A 20,740-nucleotide genomic window follows, 5' to 3' on the forward strand; every position below is an offset into this window, starting at 1 on the left:
GTCACCGGGTTTGGACCTTCACTCTAAATAATAAGTACTGATGCTCCCTGCTAGTTTTGCTTTTCTCCTTGCAATCACTAGACAAAGATCGCTTTGTTGATGTATTCGTTAAGTGTATGCACGAACTAGAGGGCGCTACTTTACTCAATCCGCATTCACAGTGACACTGTTTTGCAAACCTAAAGGTAGCAAAAGTATTTTGTACTATGCTATTTTCTTTTTTTGGCCTATACTTTTTCAATACATCAGTTTTTGACATTCACAACTGATATTGGGCAGAGATAAGACACTGAGGGGGTTATTACAACTTTGGAGGAGGTGTTAATCCGTCCCAAAAGTGACGGTAAAGTGACGGATATACCACCAGCCGTATTACGAGTTCCATAGGATATAATGGACTCGTAATACGGCTGGTGATATATCCGTCACATTACCGGCACTTTTGGGACAGATTAACACCTCCTCCAAAGTTGTAATAACCCCCTGAGTCTCCTTTATAGTTTACCTGGCGGTTACAAATATATTGTCTGTCTAGGTTATATAGCTCCTCTCACATTCAGACATGTTCATTAGAAGGTTTCCACTTTTTTCTTAGTAGTGGTATTGTATTATCATCATACATCTATAACTGGAGGCATACCCCCACCCTGCATTTTACCAGTAGTGACATTAATGCACTTTTTCTATTTATGTAGAGGTGACGATAGTCCTTTGGTAGGTATTTTCCCATGGATCCTCGTCCCCAATAGAAGATGTCAAGCAGTTGTTACCTTGAGTTTGCCTTTACACCAAGCATGGCAGCATGACATCACCAAGTGCCACAACACTTTTTGTGAGTCCAATTTTATATGTGTATTTGATCTTAACATACAATTGTTGGTTTGTTTATTTTGTTATTTTCCACAGGTACTCATCTTTCTAGACTGTTAGATGCATAGCTCCTTGGGTAAGTTAAACTCTAAATTTCTTTTACAAATCCCCGTACACAATTTGGTATGTAGTGTAGCTTAGGAGACATTCTTTTCTTTGGTCCTGATGAAATGCCATTTGATCCGTAGGGATTTCTTAGGTGTGCAACATGTTGGCCTTTAGTAGTGGTTGAAAGAAGACTTTTCTTTCACCCTTTTGTGTGTTGGTTGAGTGGCGGAACATTATCTCCATTCCACTCCCTAGTATTTTTGACCTTGACCGAGGCCCTTTATGATAAATGAAATATAGGTTTTTGAGGTTCTCAAGCCAATTTTAGTTTCTCTTTATCCAGCTCCTCTCCGACTGTAGGTTCAAATTTACTCCTACATCCTTTAATCACGGCACGCAGTACAAATTAAGATCTCTGGCATAGACCTCCCGTGTGGGGCCCTTCAGATATTGCAGTGCCAGTCTGACGATGAGCAAGGCCTATGATGAAGCATGACATCCAATGGATGTGTGAGGGCTCTTGCTTCTATTTTTAGAAGTGCCTAGTGGATCCTTGTTGTTTCATGTGGAACAGTGTACCTTTTTGATTTGCATTACTAGTAGGGAGGCTATACACTGGACCATATAATCTCCCTGTCCCTCTTATGGTTAGATAGATATTCTGATGAGACCTACATTGTTTTCTTTGTGGATATTGTTGCCTTGGTAATGGGGGTTTAGGATGATTAATAGTGCCAATGGCATTTCCGAGATTTGAAAACATCCTGTTAGATCGGTTTATATTTTGACTATCTGTAATGAGTTTATAACAGAGCTGTACTGGAAATGCTTCAGTTGGAAATCTTGTATGTTTTATGCCCCAGTTCCTGAAGGATTCTTTTTTCCTGCCACATGTGATGGGCCTGATCAACTGTGGACCATATGTGTGGGTGCATTAAGTTGTGTACCTTCAGGAGGAAGAAACACAATAGTTTTAAAACATGGACTGGTTAAATGCACTAGTAGCGCATGACTTTTTAAAATATTAACTATATTTCCCCTATTTAATAGGTCTTGCAAACCTCTTGATGCATATTTCAGGTACACTAGAATCTTATATTTGTGTGAAATGCCAGTAACGAGGTTTTGGGTTGGGGTGACACCCATGTTTGGATTAAAATTTACTTTTGATGTTGAGGATAATGGAGTGGCACTCAGATTCCTCTGTTAGATCTACCTGCTTTGACCAGCGGGCCTATAGGAGAGATCCTCTAGTTGTGGAGGATCGTGAATTGGTAATGTTTGTGTGAATGGAGATAGTACAGATGTTGCTTGGAGTTGATTTAACACTGTGAACCTTATATTTCCAATGTCTTTCAGGGTGTCTTTCCTTGATGCTTGGTTGGTCTGTAGAGGCAAATCTTCAGCTATAACAGAGGATTCCTCTATTGCCTGAGTGTGCTTCAGGCCTCCTAATGGGTTATGGTTGTCTTTGTTGTCTGAAACTGTCATTTTTCTGTATGCTTTGCTTTCCAGTGGTTGTGCTGGTTTCTACTTCAAGTCATTGATGTGTATTTGCATTTGTTATGTCATGCAGCCCAACTGATGGGGGAATCCTTGTTCTTGATTGTACCACATGGCCCAATGTGTATTATAATGTGTGAGGCATTGCTTGACTGAGATCTTGCTTTGGCATGATCTTGTGCCTCAGTCTCAGGGGCTGGTCGAGTTCCCTTATCTGTGTTAGTAGCTGGAGAGGCACTATATATCCATAAAGTTGAATCATCCCATTGGGAGAGTGAGGTATTGTATTATTGGATTCTGCTTTCTTTCTTTTTTTCAAAGATTGAATACATTCTTTGTGATCTAAGGTCTACAACAATTGTTTGCCTGATGATCTGTTTTTACTTGCTTTTCTCAATCTTTCATGTTCACATTTGAAAAGACGCTTACTTCGAGTGACAAGTGCTGTTGTTGGGTTGGATTGCTCACCTCCAGATGGACTCCATTACAGGTCTGGCTGTATATCCACCACTTCATATGTGACTTTTAGTATTGCTGATGAGGAATGAGAAATATTTTCATTCTTATTTTTGGCAACAATGTGCCTTGGAACACGTTGCATATGTTATATGAGGACTTAGCCTTGATTGAGGTTTTCTGAAAACTTCCTTCTTTGAGATTTCTTTGGGTTGTTTGAAACACTAGAACCTTAGTAAGCCATAAAACAGATATTATTAGGGTTCAGTTGGGCTCATGACTAAGCCACAAGTCACAGTGAATGGATCAGTGTAATGTTCTGTTTTTGATGAGACTTTTGATCTCAGCACAGTTGTTCTGGTGGGTCTCATGCATACTTCTGTTCATGCTGTGAAAATAGAACTCCCAGCAAAGTTGAAAGTGTGTCAAGTATGGGTGAAATGGCCCACTTGCCCACCACAGCGTACTCCCAGAAGGCTTTGGTTGGGTGCATCTCCTGGGCCCACAGGGTGAGAGAGTTAAGTGTGTCAAGCCTGGCAGCAGTTCCAGACACAAACACCACCAAAGGGTTTAGGATATGTACTTGAACCTCTAATTTTTCGGAGTGACATTTTAATGACTGAACAATGGTGTGAAGTGTTGACAGTAGCACAGGCCAACAGCTGTCTGTTGTGCAGCCGCTCAATTTGAGTGGCCTAATATTTGTATTCCCTGTGCTAGATAGATGGTGTTTCTTTTCAATCAGTCCATAAGGGGACAGAGCTTTGGGCCAAGACCTATCTAATTCAATGTGACCATGCAGGACCTGGCCCTTTCACTCATTTGCTGGCCTGGTTTATCACACATGACTCTATTCACCTGACAACTGTGGGACTCTAGTTCAGTACTTCTATTCGAAATGGTGTGTAGTTAACCTGCTTGTCCTTTAGTTTGATAACTTATAGGATAATGTTCTGCCTTGTCCTGCTAATGTCGGCTGTTTTAGTAGGACTCACTGGAGAGCCATCTATTTGGCCCTTACTTTGTGAGGCAATATGTGTGGTAAGGGAAGGATTTGGGGTCATAATTCAGCCAGCACCTCTGGCGCATTTTGCTTGGCTTTCAGTTTTATGTTGGGCATCATGGGCATCTTTAGATAAAAAGGCCCCCTGCCTATATTCTTATGAATTCTCTTACTTGCTTCTGGACTTTTGTGCACCTTGCCTAGTGCATTATCAGAAGGAGTAGCTGCCATAGGTCTGGAAAAGCTAAGTATAGTTGAAGTCTGATTGTTTCCCACAGCTTTCGGATTTAGATGGTGATCTTTCTCCAGTCAACAGAGGCTTGCTGGTTTAGGGTTCTGTTTGTGAGTAGCCAACACTCCCCTGAATGTTTTCCGACCTCCTTGAGGTGTTTATTGGGGTGTCCTATAGTGACTGGGTACATTTGACTACTTTAAATGGGCTCTGATGTGGCCAGGTTCTAGTTCTTACTCCTTTTCTCAATCATTAATGGGAGTACAGGGTGGGGGCATCTAGCCAATTTGGAATAGCTTACATTCACCCTTTTCTCTTTTGTTTCTTCATTCTTTCCTTTTTAAACCTCTTCCTTGCAGATTTAAATCGCCTAAGGTTCCAAAGTCCTTGTCCTTAGTCTCTTGTTCCTTGCCCCTTGCCCCGGTCTTTGGGTCCTTGGTTCCTGATTCTAAATTAGGTCAGCTTTACCACCTTCCGTCAAGAGAAGTTTGGTCCTTCTCAGTCCTTCTATAGGTGGTAATGTGGAAAACTACAGAAGTGAAAAGATGACAAGCAAGGTGTATGTCAGTGGGTAATGCGGACTATAAGTGAGGGGCGGGTTAGGGGTAGGGGGTGCCAAGAACTCCAAGCCTCACTAAGACCTAGTCCAGTCACCTCATTGCACCTGGCACGAACCCTAGCTTGTAGCACCTAACACCGTGAGGCAGCACTCGCCATCTCCAACATGTCACTTTTTTGCTATCTCGTGCCCACTGGGGATGATGTGTGAGGGTGTGGGTGAAGGGAGGAGAGGTGCTGCCTCCCAACCCTAGGCCTTGGAAAGGGGCCAGTGAGCAGGCAGGGGTGGATGGGTGTGGTTGCAATGGTACTGCCGGAGCAACAAGCATGGTTGTAGATGGAGCTGAGAGAGCTGAGCGCCAAGCTGAGCACCGGGGCATGCAAGGGTGGGTGGGGGCTATATCTGGCAAGTTCTAATGCCACCAGGGTCAAGCTCTGGCACTGTGTGCCCACTATCTAGCCTCACTTATTGTCCCCATCACAGACTCCACCAGGCTCTGACGAGATCCCACACCAGCAGCAACAACTCTGTGGCACCCTGCACATCTTGTCCTTACTCCTCCTCACTCCCCTCCTCCTCTTCTGCTCCACTCCACTTCTGGGTCCGGGTCAGCACTCTACCAACAGGAAACCAAGCAACCACTCTCAAAGAAACTCACTCCTTGTTGGAGCTTGTCCTCATTCCACTCCAAATTCTACCCAAGCTATCAAGAGCATCTGTGAATGTTATGCTGAGTACATTACACCATGCATCTATGACCCATGTCCATTGTCACCACACACATTTAAAAGTAACATAAGATACAACTACGGCAGACAGTGTCACCACTATATCCAAAAAAGGAAATACATCACATAACAGACTTGGGTCACACTGAAAAACTTCACTTATCAATGTCCCAGTGAAAACATAACCAGAGATTCACTGACAATCATACTTATCTCCACCATGTCCAGACTATCATGAAAAAAATCATTGACGTATTAAGCAACTAGTTTTCCCATAAATGTGCACATGATATTGACACTTGATGAGTACACAAACATAAAAAGTGATGAAGAAGACAATGGGGGTCATTCTTACCTTGGCGGTCTTTTCGCAAGACCGCCGAGTTACCGCCGCGGTGAAGACCGCCGACCGCGGCGGTATGCCGCTGTGCGCATTCTGACCGCTGGGAGCGTTCCGCCGGAAAACCGCCAGCAGCCACACTGGCGGTCGGCGGGAAAGTGGAGACTGGTCAACCTCCACCGCCACGCCAGCAGAACACCGCCCACAGAATTCCGACCCACATTTCTGTGTGGCGGTCTTCTGTTGGCGGTCTTCTGTTGGCGGTCACCTCCCCATGGCTCCTGTCACCTCCCGGAGGACCAACGCACAAGGTAAGTTGATCGTCCGTGAGGGGAGGGGGTGGGGGGGTGTTGTGTGATGTGTGCGTGCATGGGGGTGTGCGTGTGAGTGTGTAGAGGGGGTGTGTGAGTGCGTGCATGTGGGCGGGGAGTGCTGCTGTGCCAATGGGCAATGTGTGTAGTTCGGCGGGTGCGCATGTCGGCATGTATGTGTGCGGGTATGTGTCCCCGTTGTGTATGTGTGTGTGTAGGGGGTGTGTATATGTGCATGTTGGGGGTGTGTGCATGTCGGGGTGCGTGTATGTGCATGTCGGGGTGGGGGTGGGGAGGGGGTTCGTACCACCTCTGGGGGGTGGCAGGGGGGTGGAGGGTGTGGGGGGAGGACTCGGGGGGGCAGTGGGGGGTGGGGGAGACCCCTATCAGTGCCAGGGAAGGAATTCCCTGGCCCCGATAGTGCCTACCGCCATGGTTCGCATGGCGGTTCCCGAACGCCAGAAACCGCGGCGGTAAGCAGGGTCATGATACCGTTGGCGGTCTTGGGTCGACCGCCGGACCGGAGTGCGCAGACTCCAGCCCGTCGGTCATGACCGCCGTGGCTGTCGGAGTGGGGAAGTGGCGGTCGGTCGCGGCGGTGACCGCCGCGGTCAGAATGCCATTTTTAATACCGCCGGTCTGTTCGCGGTCCGACCGCCGCCTCTCCGCCGACCGCCAAGGTCAGAATGAGGGCCAATGTCACTTACCCTCATCTGAAGCAAGAGAATGGTATTGAATGCTTGCTTGATTGATTGAATGATTGATTGACCAATTGCTCTTCTACATCAGACTCTCTTTTAAACATGTTTCTAGGTGTTGAGTTGTTAGTTGAATATACAACACCTAGGGGGTCATTACAACATTGGCGGTAAAAGGCGCTTACCGCCGTGCAGAAGACCGCCAATACACCACCGTGGCCGCGGAATTCCACCACAGCAATTATGACAGACATCTCGGAATCTGCCAAAATTCAGACACCCACACAAGTCCGCCACACCAAAGGTCAGTGTTAAACTGGCGAAAACAATTCCTCCACCGTCACGGCAACAGAAACACGCCCATGCTATCACGACCCACGAATCCACACGGCGGTCTTTCAACCGCGGTATTCCATTGGCGGTACACACCGCCGCGCTCAAAATACACACACATCTCCAAAACACCGCCACATTGGACAATTCCAAATACCCACACCTGATACACATACAAACACCACTCCCACACACCCAACACAATATAAAACACACACCCACATCATCCACAAACCCCTACGACCAAAAATTAGAGACGAAGGCGACAGAGAGAGAGCACAGCATAGACAACCTCACCACACACAGGCACACAACACCATCACCCATACAACATTCCACAAACAAAACACCACTACACATCACCACACACATAAACACATACACCACCCGACACATCACCCACACCACCCCATGTCACGCCAAAGACACCCCAGGTTTTCCGAGGAGGAGCTCAGGGTCATGGTGGAGGAAATCCCACGGGTAGAGCCACAGCTATTTGGCTCACAGGTACAGCACACCTCCATAGCCAGGAAGATGGAGCTATGGCGCAGAATCGTGGACAGGGTCAACGCTGTGGGACAGCATCCAAGAAATCGGGAGGACATCATGAAGAGGTGGAACGACCTACAGGGGAAGGCGCGTTCAGTGGTCTCCAGGCACAACATCGCGGTACAGCGGACTGGCATCGGACCCCCACCTCCTCCCCCACAACTAACAACATGGGAGGAGCAAGTCTTGACCATCATGCATCCAGAGGGCCTCGGAGGAGTCGGTGGAGGAATGGACACTGGTAAGTCAAATCTTAACTATCATATCCCACCCTACCTGCATGCTATCACACACCCCCACCCTCACCCCCTCCCCTATCACTCCAACTCCTCACTAATGTACTAATAACACAAACCACACATCCCAACACCAAGCCCTGCATGACACAAGTAAGCATGGTCACCCCTCACTAAAGCATGCTCACTGCACATACCCATAACAACCCCTTAAACCATCATCACAAAAACCCCCACACAGGAATGCTTGCACTGGGGTACACGCACACCCACCCATTGCACACCATGACACACACACATGCAATAATCATGCTCTTATACCCCTGCAGGACCACTACCCAACATCACCACACAGGAGGGTCCAGACATCTCCACTCCACCCACAGAAGAGGCCCACAGTGACGACAGCAGCTCTGGCCAACTGGATCTAGATGTCCAGCCCGGACCATCGTGGGCCTCGGGACAGTCGGTTCCCCTTGCACAGGCACAGCCCAACACTGACCTTCCACCCTCTGGTAACACCAGCACATCACCCACCCAGCGGGCCCATACCTCCGTACCCAGGACACGTCAATCAGCGGTGTGTCCACCACTACAGGGAACACAGGATAACCCACTACCCCAACAACAACAGGTACCTGGGGGCAGTGGTAGTGGGCACACGGTCCAGGGGACGGAGGCACAGGAACACAGGGGAACTGGGACGGCTGCTGTGCGACAGGGGGCGGACAGGCCAAGGGAACCCACTCTCCACGAGGCCCTCTCCTCCATCATGGGAGCATACAATCACTCCCAGGAGACAATAGCGACGGTCCTGGCCAAGTTTCAGGAGACCCAGCACCTGCAGGAGGAGCAGTATTTGGGGTTCAGGGAGGAGCTCAGAACCATCAGCTCCGCCCTGGGCACCATCGTAGGGGTGCGGAAGGACATACAAAAGACCATGAGGGACACCGTGGCACTCTAAGGGGCCCCTGACACTAGCATGGACGATGAACTGCCCACCACCTCCGCCGGCGCTAGTGGAAAGGACGCCCCGCCACAGGACCACCACACCAGCACCCCACCCCCTGCCGACGGACAACCACCCCGCAAGCGGTCCCTGAGATCCAGGAACAGGACAGAGCAAGATGGCAAGACCCCCGCCAGGAAATGAGACCACCCTGATTGTCCTCCCACTGTCCCACTTTGTAACCCTGTCCATATTGGAACTGCCCCAGCTCCACTACCTATGCCCATATGGGCAAAGCACCTGTGAGACTAATAGACTGGACTCTGCCATGGACATTTCTCCACCATCACCCATCACCGTTTTACAACCCACCTCCATTTTTGAGCACTTAAATAAACACCCTTGAAGCACAAAACAATCTGGAGTCAGTCTGTGATTTGGTAAATTTGTATAATTAATGACAGTGTCAAAATGCATTTTCAATTGTAATGTCAACAATCCTATGTCATACATCACAAGTCCATGAAGGATGCAAGCAGATGACACACGTTGTTAACCACACCTGTGAAACCGTAATGGAAAGGTACAACTCAGTTACCATATACTGCTACTAAATGACAGACAGGATAGAGGTAGACATGTGAAAGTGAATGTAATAGTAAAACAAAATATTCTCACCTGTGTGTCACTGGAAATATTGCTGTATGACTGACTCCCTGCTGTCTATGTCTTCTTCCTCAGCTTCCTCCTCATCACTGTCCACAGGCTCCACAGGCTCCACAGCTGCCACAACACCGCCATCTGGACCATCCTCCTGCAGAAAAGGCACCTGGCGTCGCAAAGCAAGATTGTGAAGCATCAAGCAGGCTATGATGATCTGGCACACCTTCTTTGGTGAGTAGAATAGGGAACCACCTGTCATATGGAGGCACCTGAACCTGGCCTTCAGGAGGCCGAAGGTGCGTTCGATCACCCTCCTAGTCCGCCCATGGGCCTCATTGTAGCGTTCCTCTGCCCTGGTCCTGGGATTCCTCACTGGGGTCAATAGCCAGGACAGGTTGGGGTAACCAGAGTCCCCTAATAGGCACACAGGGTGCCTCTGGAGTTGACCCATCACATATGGGATGCTGCTATTCCGCAGGATGTAGGCGTCATGCACTGAGCCAGGGAACATAGCATTAACCTGGGAGATGTACTGGTCTGCCAAACATACCTGTACATTCATGGAATAATAACTCTTCCGGTTCCTGTACACCTGTTCACTCCTGCGGGGGGGACCAGAGCTACATGGGTCCCATCAATAGCACCTATGATGTTGGGGATATGTCCAAGGGCATAGAAGTCACCTTTCACTGTAGCCAAATCCTCCACATGAGGGAAAACGATGTAGCTCCTTACGTGTTTCAGCAGGGCAGACAACACTCCGGACAACACGTTGGAAAACATAGGCTGGGACATCCCTGATGCCATGGCCACTGTTGTTTGAAATGACCCACTTGCAAGGAAATGGAGCACTAATAGCACCTGCACTTCAGGGGGGATTCTTGTGGGTTGGCGAATTGGTGACATCAGGTGTGGCTCCAACTGAGTACACAGTTCCTGGATTGTGACACGGTCAAACCTGTAGGTGATGATTAAATGTCGCTCCTCCATTGTCAACAGGTCCACCAGCGGTCGGTACACCGGAGGATTCCGCCATCTCCTCACATGTCCCAGCTGACGGTGCCTAGGAAGGACAACAGCGACCACAGAGTCAACAAATTCCCAGGTATGTACCCACAGCTACACAGAACACGACACCAAATACAAAACTCTTCCTGTATGTGTGTTGAGTGTAGGCCTAGGTATGTGTGACGCAGTAGTAAATGAAGCCATGTGGGCCCCTGAAATGGCGGCTGCCCGACCTCTAAACTGGGACAATGGGATGTGAGGTATCTGCGCTGGCGTTGTACACCGTCGCGGTAGGCTGTCGTAGACCGCAGCGCAATGCTGCATTGGTTAACATTGGACCCTATGGGTCCCAGGAGCCAATGATGAAGTGCGCCGGCGGTGATGATACGCACCGCCGCGGACGTCACCGCCGCGGACGTCACCGCCATTTTCTATCTGTTGAATCACTCGATACCTGATCTTCGACAGGAGAGGACCTACACTGCAAGTGCTGCTGTGACCTCGGTCTGGAAGCGACGATGGCTGCTGGGTCTGGGGAAGGGGCCCCTGCCTTCACTGCTCAGGAGTTGGAGAAGCTAGTCGACGGGGTCCTCCCCAGTACACACTACTCTACGGTTCTCCAGACCAACTGGTAAGTACACAGGGAGCACTTTGTATGGGCTATGCCTGTGTGGAGAGGGCTGGATGTCAGTAGGAAGGGGGCAGAGTTCAGGGAACATGAAGGACTGTGAATGCATGTGCCACATGGCAAGGGTAGGGATGGGGGCCATCCACTTCGACGGTGCTGTTGTTAATGACTTCTCTTCTTCCCCTGTACATGTCATGTAGGTCAGCACCCACCAGAAGAAGGACATTTGGCGTGCCATCGCCAAGGACGTCCGGACCCTGGGGGTCCACCAGAGAGGGGGCACCCACTGCCGGAAAAGATGGGAGGATATTCGCCGCTGGAGCAAGAAGATGGCGGAGGCTCAGCTGGGGATGGCCTCCCAACGTGGGAGGGGTGCCCGTCGCACCATGACCCCCCTGATGTTCAGGATACTGGCTGTGGCCTACCCTGAGTTGGATGGGTGCTTGAGGGCATCACAGCAGACACAAGGGGGTGAGTACACTCTCATTCTGTGGACTTTGCGTGCTGTGGAGGGGTCTGGGTGGGGGAGGAGGGCTGTGGGTTTCCCTAGGCCAGGGCGACTTCCGTAGGCTAGGCCCCTCCGTAATGCAGGCCATGTGCCACTCCACCCCACCTCTGTAGAGTGCCAAGTACAGGTATACATGCCCCTGTGTCATCTATGTGTGCAGATGACCACCATAGCCATGTAGGCCACATCCCAGGAATTGCATCTGTAGTGGCCAAGAGCACGGCGTAGTGCAGGGGGCTGCTGTGTCTGTATTGTCCGCCAACGGTAGTGGTAAGCCATGCACTCAACCTGTCTTTCTTCTGTCGCCCACCCCACTTTTTGTGCTGTCCCTGTTCTTGTGTGCATCCGCATCATCAGGCGGAGGTACAGTAGCACCGGAGCACGAGGGAGCTGCATCCCACATGGCCATGGAGGGCCACACCACAGACTCTGAATACATCAGTAGGACGGAGGGCGAGGGGAGCTTCACGTCGGTCACCGGATCACCAAACAGCGACACGGACTCGTCCGCCGATAGGAGCTCCCTTGTGGTGGCGGCACCATCTGTGCCCCCCACTTCTACAGGTACAGCCGTCACCTCCCCTACCAGCACCGCCCTCCCAGCAGCCCCTCAGTCTTTGCCCCGTGCCCGCTCACCCAGGAGGGTGGGCATCACCTTCGCCCCAGGCACCTCAGCCCCTGTCCCACTCACCCCTGCTGCCCTCAGTGAGGAGGCCATTGACCTCCTCAGGTCTCTCACTGTTGGGCAGTCTACCATTGTGAATGCCATCCAGGGTGAAGAAAGGGAGTTGCAACACGGTAATGCATTCCTGGAGGGCATTCATTCTGGTCAGGCTGCCCTTCATCGAACCCTGCAATCTCTGCCCTCAGCACTGATGGCAGCCATTGTCCCTGTGTCTAGCCTCCCCCCTGCAACTTCCTCCACCCAGACCCAGTCCCCTGTACCCCAGCCTATCCCAAGCACACCATCAGACAAGCATGCATACACCTCAACACACAAAAATAGCTCAGGCAAACATAAGCACCACACAACCCACAGGCACTCAAACAAGCATCACCCACATACAGACACAACAACATCCACTGCCTCCACTGTGTCCCCCTCCTCGTCATTTCTCTCCTCCCTCCCAGTGTCGTCTACACTCTCACCTGCATGCACTACATCTACAGGCACTAGGACTCGCACCAGAACACACAGCACCACACCCCGCTCACCTGCACTCACCACCCCACTACCATTTACACGTCCCCAGTGTCCACTCCCAGTGTGTCTGTGACGCCCCCTCCCAAAGTACACAAACGCGGGCACCCACACACCCAACATCCATCCACCTTACGACAGCCTCCAGTACCTGCACCTGCACCCAAATCACCTAAAGTTACACCTCCTACAAACACCTCCTCTTCCTCCACTCCCAGACCCCCTCCAGCTACCCATCCCAGTCTTCGTCAGCAACTCTTCCTCAGCAACGTTGACCTCTTTGCCACCACCCCCGCCCCTCCAATTCATAGGTCCCGTAGTACCACCTCAGCCAAAAAAAGTCCGGTACCAGTGGTGCGTGTTAAAGGTGTGTGGAGTGCACCGGCCACCAGGGCAGCCAGTGTGACATGGAGCCAAAGCACTGCCAGTCCACCCCCTGTAAAGCACCTTAAGTTGGAAATTGGCCGACGGGACAGGGTGAAGACTCCTGGCGGTAAAACTGCTCACAAGGGTCCCAGGGGGAGTGCCGAGTCAGCTGTGACTCCTCCAAAGGTGGTCAAGGGCCAGAAGAAGTCTGCACAGTCTGTGAAGAGCAGCACAGCGGCGGCCGGGACGCCACCACTAGCACTATCGTCACTGGTTAGGAGACCACCGCCAGAGTCAGTGCCCAGGAGGGCAGAACAATCGTAACTGGTCCGGAGACCACCGCCGGAGTCATTGCCCAGGAGGGCAGCACAATCGTCACTGGTCAGGAGACCACCGCCATACTCATTGCCCAGGAGTGCAGCACAGTCGTCACTGGTCAGGAGACCACCGCCGGAGTCATTGCCCAGGAGGGCAGCACAATCGTCACTGGTCAGGAGATCACCGCCGGAGTCTTTGCCCAGGAGGGCAGCACAATTGTCACTGGTCAGGAGAGCACCGCCAGCGTCAGTGCCCTGGAGGGCAGCACTGTAGTCACTGGTCTGGAGAGCACCGCCAGCGTCAGTGCCCTGGAGGGCCCTGGCAGCCACAGCCCCGCTGGGCAATGAGGGACCGTCATGCCACACACCAATGCACAGGTCAGACAGCAAAGTCAAGCACCGCTGAACAGGTTAGAAACTGCAAAGTCAAGCACCGCTGAACAGGGCACAGACCGCCATGGCAAGGCACCGCTGAACAGGGAAAAGACTGCCATGGTGAAGACCGCTGAACAGGGCAAAGCACCGCGGAACAGGTCAGAAACTGCAAAGTCAAGCACTGCTGAACAGGGAATAGACTGCCATGGTGAAGACCGCTGAACAGGGCAAAGCACCGCTGAACAGGTCAGAAACTGCAAAGTCAAGCACCGCTGAACAGGGCACAGACCGCCATGGCAAAGCACCGCTGAACAGGGAAAAGACAACCATGGTGAAGACCGCTGAACAGGGAAAAGCACTGCTGAACAGGTCAGAAACTGCAAAGTCAAGCACCGCTAAACAGGGCACAGACCGCCATGGCAAAGCACCGCTGAACAGGGAAAAGACTGCCATGGTGAAGACCGCTGAACAGGGCAAAGCACCGCCGAACAGGTCAGAAACTACAAAGTCAAGCACCGCTGAACAGGGCACAGACTGCCATGGCAAAGCACCGCTGAACAGGGAAAAGACCGCCATGGTGAAGACCGCTGAACAGGGCAAAGCACCGCTGAACAGGTCAGAAACTGCAAAGTCAAGCACCGCTGAACAGGGCACAGACCGCCATGGCAAAGCACCGCTGAACAGGGAAAAGACCGCCAAATCAAAGCATCGTTAGCCCATGTGCAGCTGGGACAGTGACGGAACAGGAACGGCGGAGAAGGGCGCCATCCTCCCCGGCGGCCGGGACGCCACCACTAGCACTATCGTCACTGGTTAGGAGACCACCGCCGGAGTCAGTGCCCAGGAGGGCAGCACAATCGTCACTGGTCAGGAGACCACCGCCGGAGTCGTTGCCCAGGAGGGCAGCACAATCGTCACTGGTCAGGAGACCACCGCCATAGTCATTGCCCAGGAGGGCAGCACAGTCGTCACTGGTCAGGAGACCACCGCCGGAGTCATTGCCCAGGAGGGCAGCACAATCGTCACTGGTCAGGAGATCACCGCCGGAGTCATTGCCCAGGAGGGCAGCACAATTGTCACTGGTCAGGAGAGCACCGCCAGCGTCAGTGCCCTGGAGGGCAGCACTGTAGTCACTGGTCCGGAGAGCACCGCCAGCGTCAGTGCCCTGGAGGGCCCCGGCAGCCACAGCCCCGCTGGGCAATGAGGGACCGTCATGCCACACACCAATGCACAGGTCAGACAGCAAAGTCAAGCACCGCTGAACAGCTCAGAAACTGCAAAGTCAAGCACCGCTGAACAGGGCACAGACCGCCATGGCAAGGCACCGCTGAACAGGGAAAAGACCGCCATGGTGAAGACCGCTGAACAGGGCAAAGCACCGCTGAACATGTCAGAAACTGCAAAGTCAAGCACCGCTGAACAGGGCACAGACTGCCATGGCAAAGCACCGCTGAACAGGGAGTAGACTGCCATGGTGAAGACCGCTGAACAGGGCAAAGCACCGCTGAACAGGTCAGAAACTGCAAAGTCAAGCACCGCTGAACAGGGCACAGACCGCCATGGCAAAGCACCGCTGAACAGGGAAAAGACCGCCATGGTGAAGACCGCTGAACAGGGAAAAGCACCGCTGAACAGGTCAGAAACTGCAAAGTCAAGCACCGCTAAACAGGGCACAGACCGCCATGACAAAGCACCGCTGAACAGGGAAAAGACTGCCATGGTGAAGACCGCTGAACAAGGCAAAGCACCACTGAACAGGTCAGAAACTACAAAGTCAAGCACCGCTGAACAGAGCACAGACCGCCATGGCAAAGCACCGCTGAACAGGGAAAAGATCGCCATGGTGAAGACCGCTGAACAGGGCAAAGCACCGCTGAACAGGTCAGAAACTGCAAAGTCAAGCACCGCTGAACAGGTCAGAAACTGCAAAGTCAAGCAAAGCTGAACAGGGCACAGACCGCCATGGCAAAGCACCGCTGAACAGGGAAAAGACCACCAAATCAAGCATCGTTAGCCCATGTGCAGCTGGGACAGTGACGGAACAGGAACCGTCACGGGGAGCCTGATGCAGTCTGGGCACCAGTCCCCCTCCAGAACCAGTGGAGACTGATATCCACTTGAGAGACTGTGGCTTTGCACTCCCCAGGATGGTCCAGTGGGCAACCCACCCACTGTAGAGACTTGAGAGACTGTGGCTTTGCACTCCCAAGGATGGTACAGTGGGCATGGAGGCCCCTCGTGGATCTGGCGTCGTGGACTCATGTGGCTGAGGTGCCCCCCCTTCCCTTCCCCCTGAGGTGCCTGTGGTTTTATTATCTGATGCCCAAGCAGTGTTCTCTCCAATGGAATCGGGTCTCGTGTGTGGGCTTTGCCCATGTGTTAATGCACATTGGCCCACGAACAATGGCATGTACCCAATATGTGCCGGACTTTTGGACTATGTATACATTGTTCATGTTGTGATTTATTTATTTTAAATATCTCATATTTCACTTCAGTTCAAATATGCTTTAATATACTTCTATTTTAATGATCATTTGTTTTTGTCTTTGAATTATTCCGTGGGGTTTGGGGGGTGTAAATCTGACTTGCTGCTCTGCTTTGGTGTGTGGGGATTTGGGGGGGGGGTGGGTGTGTCGCGTATATGTGTGTGACCGTTGTCTCCTGCGGCGGCGTTCGTGCTCCTGGTAGAGGAGCAGGTAGACAATCGCTGGTAGGATGTTTAATTCGGGTTCCATGCTTTCCAGATTGCTCGTGGAGTGTATAAAGGTGAGCGTTTTCCCGTTCGTGGTCTGTTTCCGCCGTGTTTTTATCGGCAGGGCTCCCGCCCCGGAAAAGGTGGCGGATTGGTGGAGAAGTGTGGCACAATGGTTAGAGTGGCAGACCCTGAAGCAGAGATCCGGCTCAAGACCAGGGTTCAAGTCCCGCTTCAGCAGGTCTTGGGCTCAATTCCCTTGGACCAGATAATTCTCGCCTCGGTGCCTAATCTAATTAATGGGTCCCACTCTGTAACTCTGGGCAATAGCTTGCTTAATCTCCACAACGGCCCCAACAGCGCTTGGATGCCTGACTTCACCCTGGGAGTGTCCAGGAGTGGGAACCTCACAGGGAAAAGCCAGGAGGGGTTCCATAGTGGTATGAGTACAGCGCCTTGAGACCCTAACAGGTGAGTAGTGCGCTATACAAGTGCAAAATTTACATTTACATTGGTGGGTCGTGATAGGGTGGGCGGTACATTGTCTGCCGCCTGTCTGTTGGCGGTGACCGCCGCGCTGTTTGTTTGCCCCGCCGTGGGGGTCGGAGTGTTAAAGTGGCGGGCTGTGTTGGCGGTTCCCGCCAGGGTCAGAATTCCATTTTTTTTACCGCCTGCCTATTGGCGGGTTGGCCGCCGCTTTAACACCGACCGCCAGGGTCAGAATGACCCCCATAATCTCTGTTTTCCCCGTATTTACAGAGTAACCCGATACCCTCCCAAAATCCTCTAAACGTTGTTTAATTCTGGGAAAAACCTGGGTCAAATCACCGGTGTAGATCATAAGATCGTCGGCATATAGAGCAACCTTCCTTGCCCAACCTTGGCATTGGAAGAAAGGAATCTGATTGTCGGCCCTAATTATAGCTGCCAAGGGCTCAATATATAGGTCAAAATGAAGGGGCGACAACGGACATCCCTGGCGCGTACCTCTCTCGATTTTAAAACTCAAGGATATTTTGTTGTTAACCAGAATGCTAGTACCTGGGGCTTTATAAATTGCCTGAATCACTCTAACGAATTTTGGATCGAAATTATATTTCTCCAAAACCAGTTGTAAAAAACGCCAGTTCACCCGATCAAAAGCTTTAGCAGCATCGAAAGTGAGGACCATCAGAGGAACTCTACTTAGAGTCGCCAGGTCCACTGCAGCTAGTAAATCATATACGGAGTATAGCTCATTAGGCAGACCATCCGGACCAGAGGCCTTCCTCTTTTTTAAATGATGTATTGCTGCCTTTACCTCTCCGGGACCTATCTTCCTCACCAATTGTAACTGATCCACTTCCGTTAACTGGGGGAGATGAACCCCCTCCAGATATCCCCTGCCAGCTATTTCCGACAAAAGAAGATCATCGGTGTAGAGGTCCTGAAAGAACGCTACGAAGGCCTCCTCTATCTCAGATGCTGCTGTACTTAAGACTCCGGTGGACTCTGATTTGATGGACGCAATATAGTTTTTAGAGCAGTCTGATTTAGTTTTCCAGGCCAAAAGCCTACCACAGCCTTCCCCATACTCGTAATGTGCGTACCGGCTACTATCCCAACTCCTTCTATCTTTCCTCTCAAGACATAGATGCAGATCTGTTTTAGCTATGTCTAATTGGGCCTCCAGAGTGACTAGCTGACTTTCCTCATCTGGGAGAGTATTAAAAGCTGCCTCCTGCAGAGAGGCTACCTGAGATTCAAGTTGCTTTAGCTGGTTCTTTTCCTCTCTACGTTTAAAGGTAGCCAAACTGAGAAGCCTCCCTCTAATAAATGCTTTATAAGCGTCCCACAAAGTCTGCAAGGTGGTTGAGCCATAATTCATCTTGAAGAATTCTTTAGTGTCCCTTCTCAAGCCCTCAACCAACAACTCATCCAAAAAAAGGGCTCCATTGAATGTCCTCCTAGGGGTGAATGGTTGACCGTTGAGGGAGACATGCAATTTTACCGCAGATGGGTCTGATAAATGGGCCGGGGCATGGCCAACATATCTCACTGTATCCCTTAAGTTATTCTGTATTAGAAAGAAATCTATCCTGGAGCCATTGCCATACTTTTTATTATTAAAAATGAACCTTAAGCCATATATATGTAGGTCTGGGCCCCAAGCAAATGCCTGCTCAATGCTCCGCGCAATTAGATTAGCATACGAAGGCGCTATGCTGTGCCCATTATAGTACCTCTTCTTTGTACATAATATTCAGTTATGAAAAGTAAGTAATTGTTCTTAAAGTTAAATCAGCTCTATTAAGTAAGCATGTTTGTGTGAAATATTGAAGGTGCCAATTGATCACAGAGAACATATTTTAGTGCTTCAAAACCGTCAGACTGATTGATGTAGACATTCAAAGAGCATATATATAATGCTACTTAAGGCCAGTTGATTTCACTGGAGAGACATTATAGCTTGTGAAAAACATCACTTGTGTCTTTTACAGAGGGAGCTAATGCAATTACATAAACATTTTGAAAAGCTATCCGGCTATTTTTAAATGTTTTCTGTAAGATTGACTATGCAGCTATAATCCCCCTTTCTGGTGGTGATTGTAAGGGATTGTGGGTTTTAGGGAGGAAATAATGTTTGAACACTAGGTATTTATAGCATAAACATTTGCCCTCACCCTAGTCAATGCCCCCCACCTGGATGCAATAATCAATAAGTAAATTCTGAGCCCAGGGCCCAGCGGAGCGGTGCTTGAGAGGAAGGGCCCAGCAGAGCGGTGCTTGACTTGAAGGGCCCAGCGGAGCGGTGCAGAGATGGCGGGGCCCAGCGGAGCGGTGCTTGAGAGGAAGGGCCCAGCGGAGCGGTGCTTGACTTGAAGGGCCCAGCGGAGCGGTGCAGAGACGGCAGGGCGGGGCGGAGCGGTGCTTGAGAGGAAGGGCCCAGCGGAGCGGTGCGGGGCCCTGTTCAGCGGTGCTTTTCACGGCGGGGCCCTGTTCAGCGGTGCTTCTCACGGCAGGGCCCTGTTCAGCGGTGCTTGTCTTGTGTTCCTAGGGAACCAGATCTGGGCAATCATTCCCGCTCAGTCGCCATCCGACCTATCGCTTGCGGGGCCCTCCCGTATAGGACTCCTGGGCCCCTGGGTGTCCTCCGTCACACCACAAATGGGGCTGGTGGGGCCCTCCTGGGCAGCTCGCCTGCTGCCGGACTTGTCCGCCCTGCTGCCCTTGCCCCCCTTGGCGGAATCTCTGGGGCCCTTGCCTCCCTTTGTGGATGGGCCAGGTGACGGTGCAAGGGTGGTGTCCTTGGGGGCAGCCGTCTCAGGCCTGTCGCGCCGGCCCTTCCCTTTTTTGGTTCTTTTCCCAGGGGGTGGGCTGGCCGATGTTCCTGCCCTAGGAGCTGGTGGACTCCAATAGCCCTGAATGATGGTCCTAGTAAGTGCAGGGCTTGTGGTGGCTGAGGTGCTGTTTGGACTCTTACGAGATGGAGGGGGTGGGTCAGGTGATGCAAAGAGGTTAATTTTGGAGAGGAACAACTTTTTAGGAGCAATGGGAAGGGTAGGTGCAGTGGGTATGGGAGTGGAGGGAGAGGATGTGGTTGTAGGAGAGTCAAGTGTGCTGTCTTTGGGTGCAGGTGCTTGTGCTGGAGGCTGTCGTGAGGTGGATGGCTGTTGGGTGGGTGACTGCCTGCGTTTGTGTGGTTTGGAAGAGGGGGTGACAGACACAGTGGGAGAGAACACAGGGGACGTGTAAATGGCAGTGGGGGTGGTGACTGCACGTGTGCGGACTGTTCTTGTGGGTGTGGTGGTGATGGACGTACTGGCTGATGGTGGTGTGCATGCAGGTGTGAGTGGAGACGTCACAGGGAGGGAGGAGGGAGACGAGGAGGAGGGGGACACAGAGGAGGCAGTGGCTGTTGGCATGTCTGCATGTGGATGTTGCTTGGGTGAATGCTTGTGTGATCTGTGGTGCTTATGTCTGGATGAGCTGCCCTTGGGTGTTGAGGTGTGTGCAGGCTGGTCTGTAGGTGTGTCTGGGATAGGCAGAGGAACAGGGGAGTGGGACTGGGTTGAGGAAGTTGGAGGGGGGAGGCTAGAGACAGGGACAATTGCTGCTGTCAGTGCTGAGGCCAGAGCGTTGAACGATCGCTGATGGGCAGCCTGACCCGAATGAATGCCCTCC

This window comes from Pleurodeles waltl, chromosome 8 (genome assembly GCF_031143425.1).
Source record: "Pleurodeles waltl isolate 20211129_DDA chromosome 8, aPleWal1.hap1.20221129, whole genome shotgun sequence".
In the NCBI taxonomy this organism is placed as follows: domain Eukaryota; kingdom Metazoa; phylum Chordata; class Amphibia; order Caudata; family Salamandridae; genus Pleurodeles; species Pleurodeles waltl.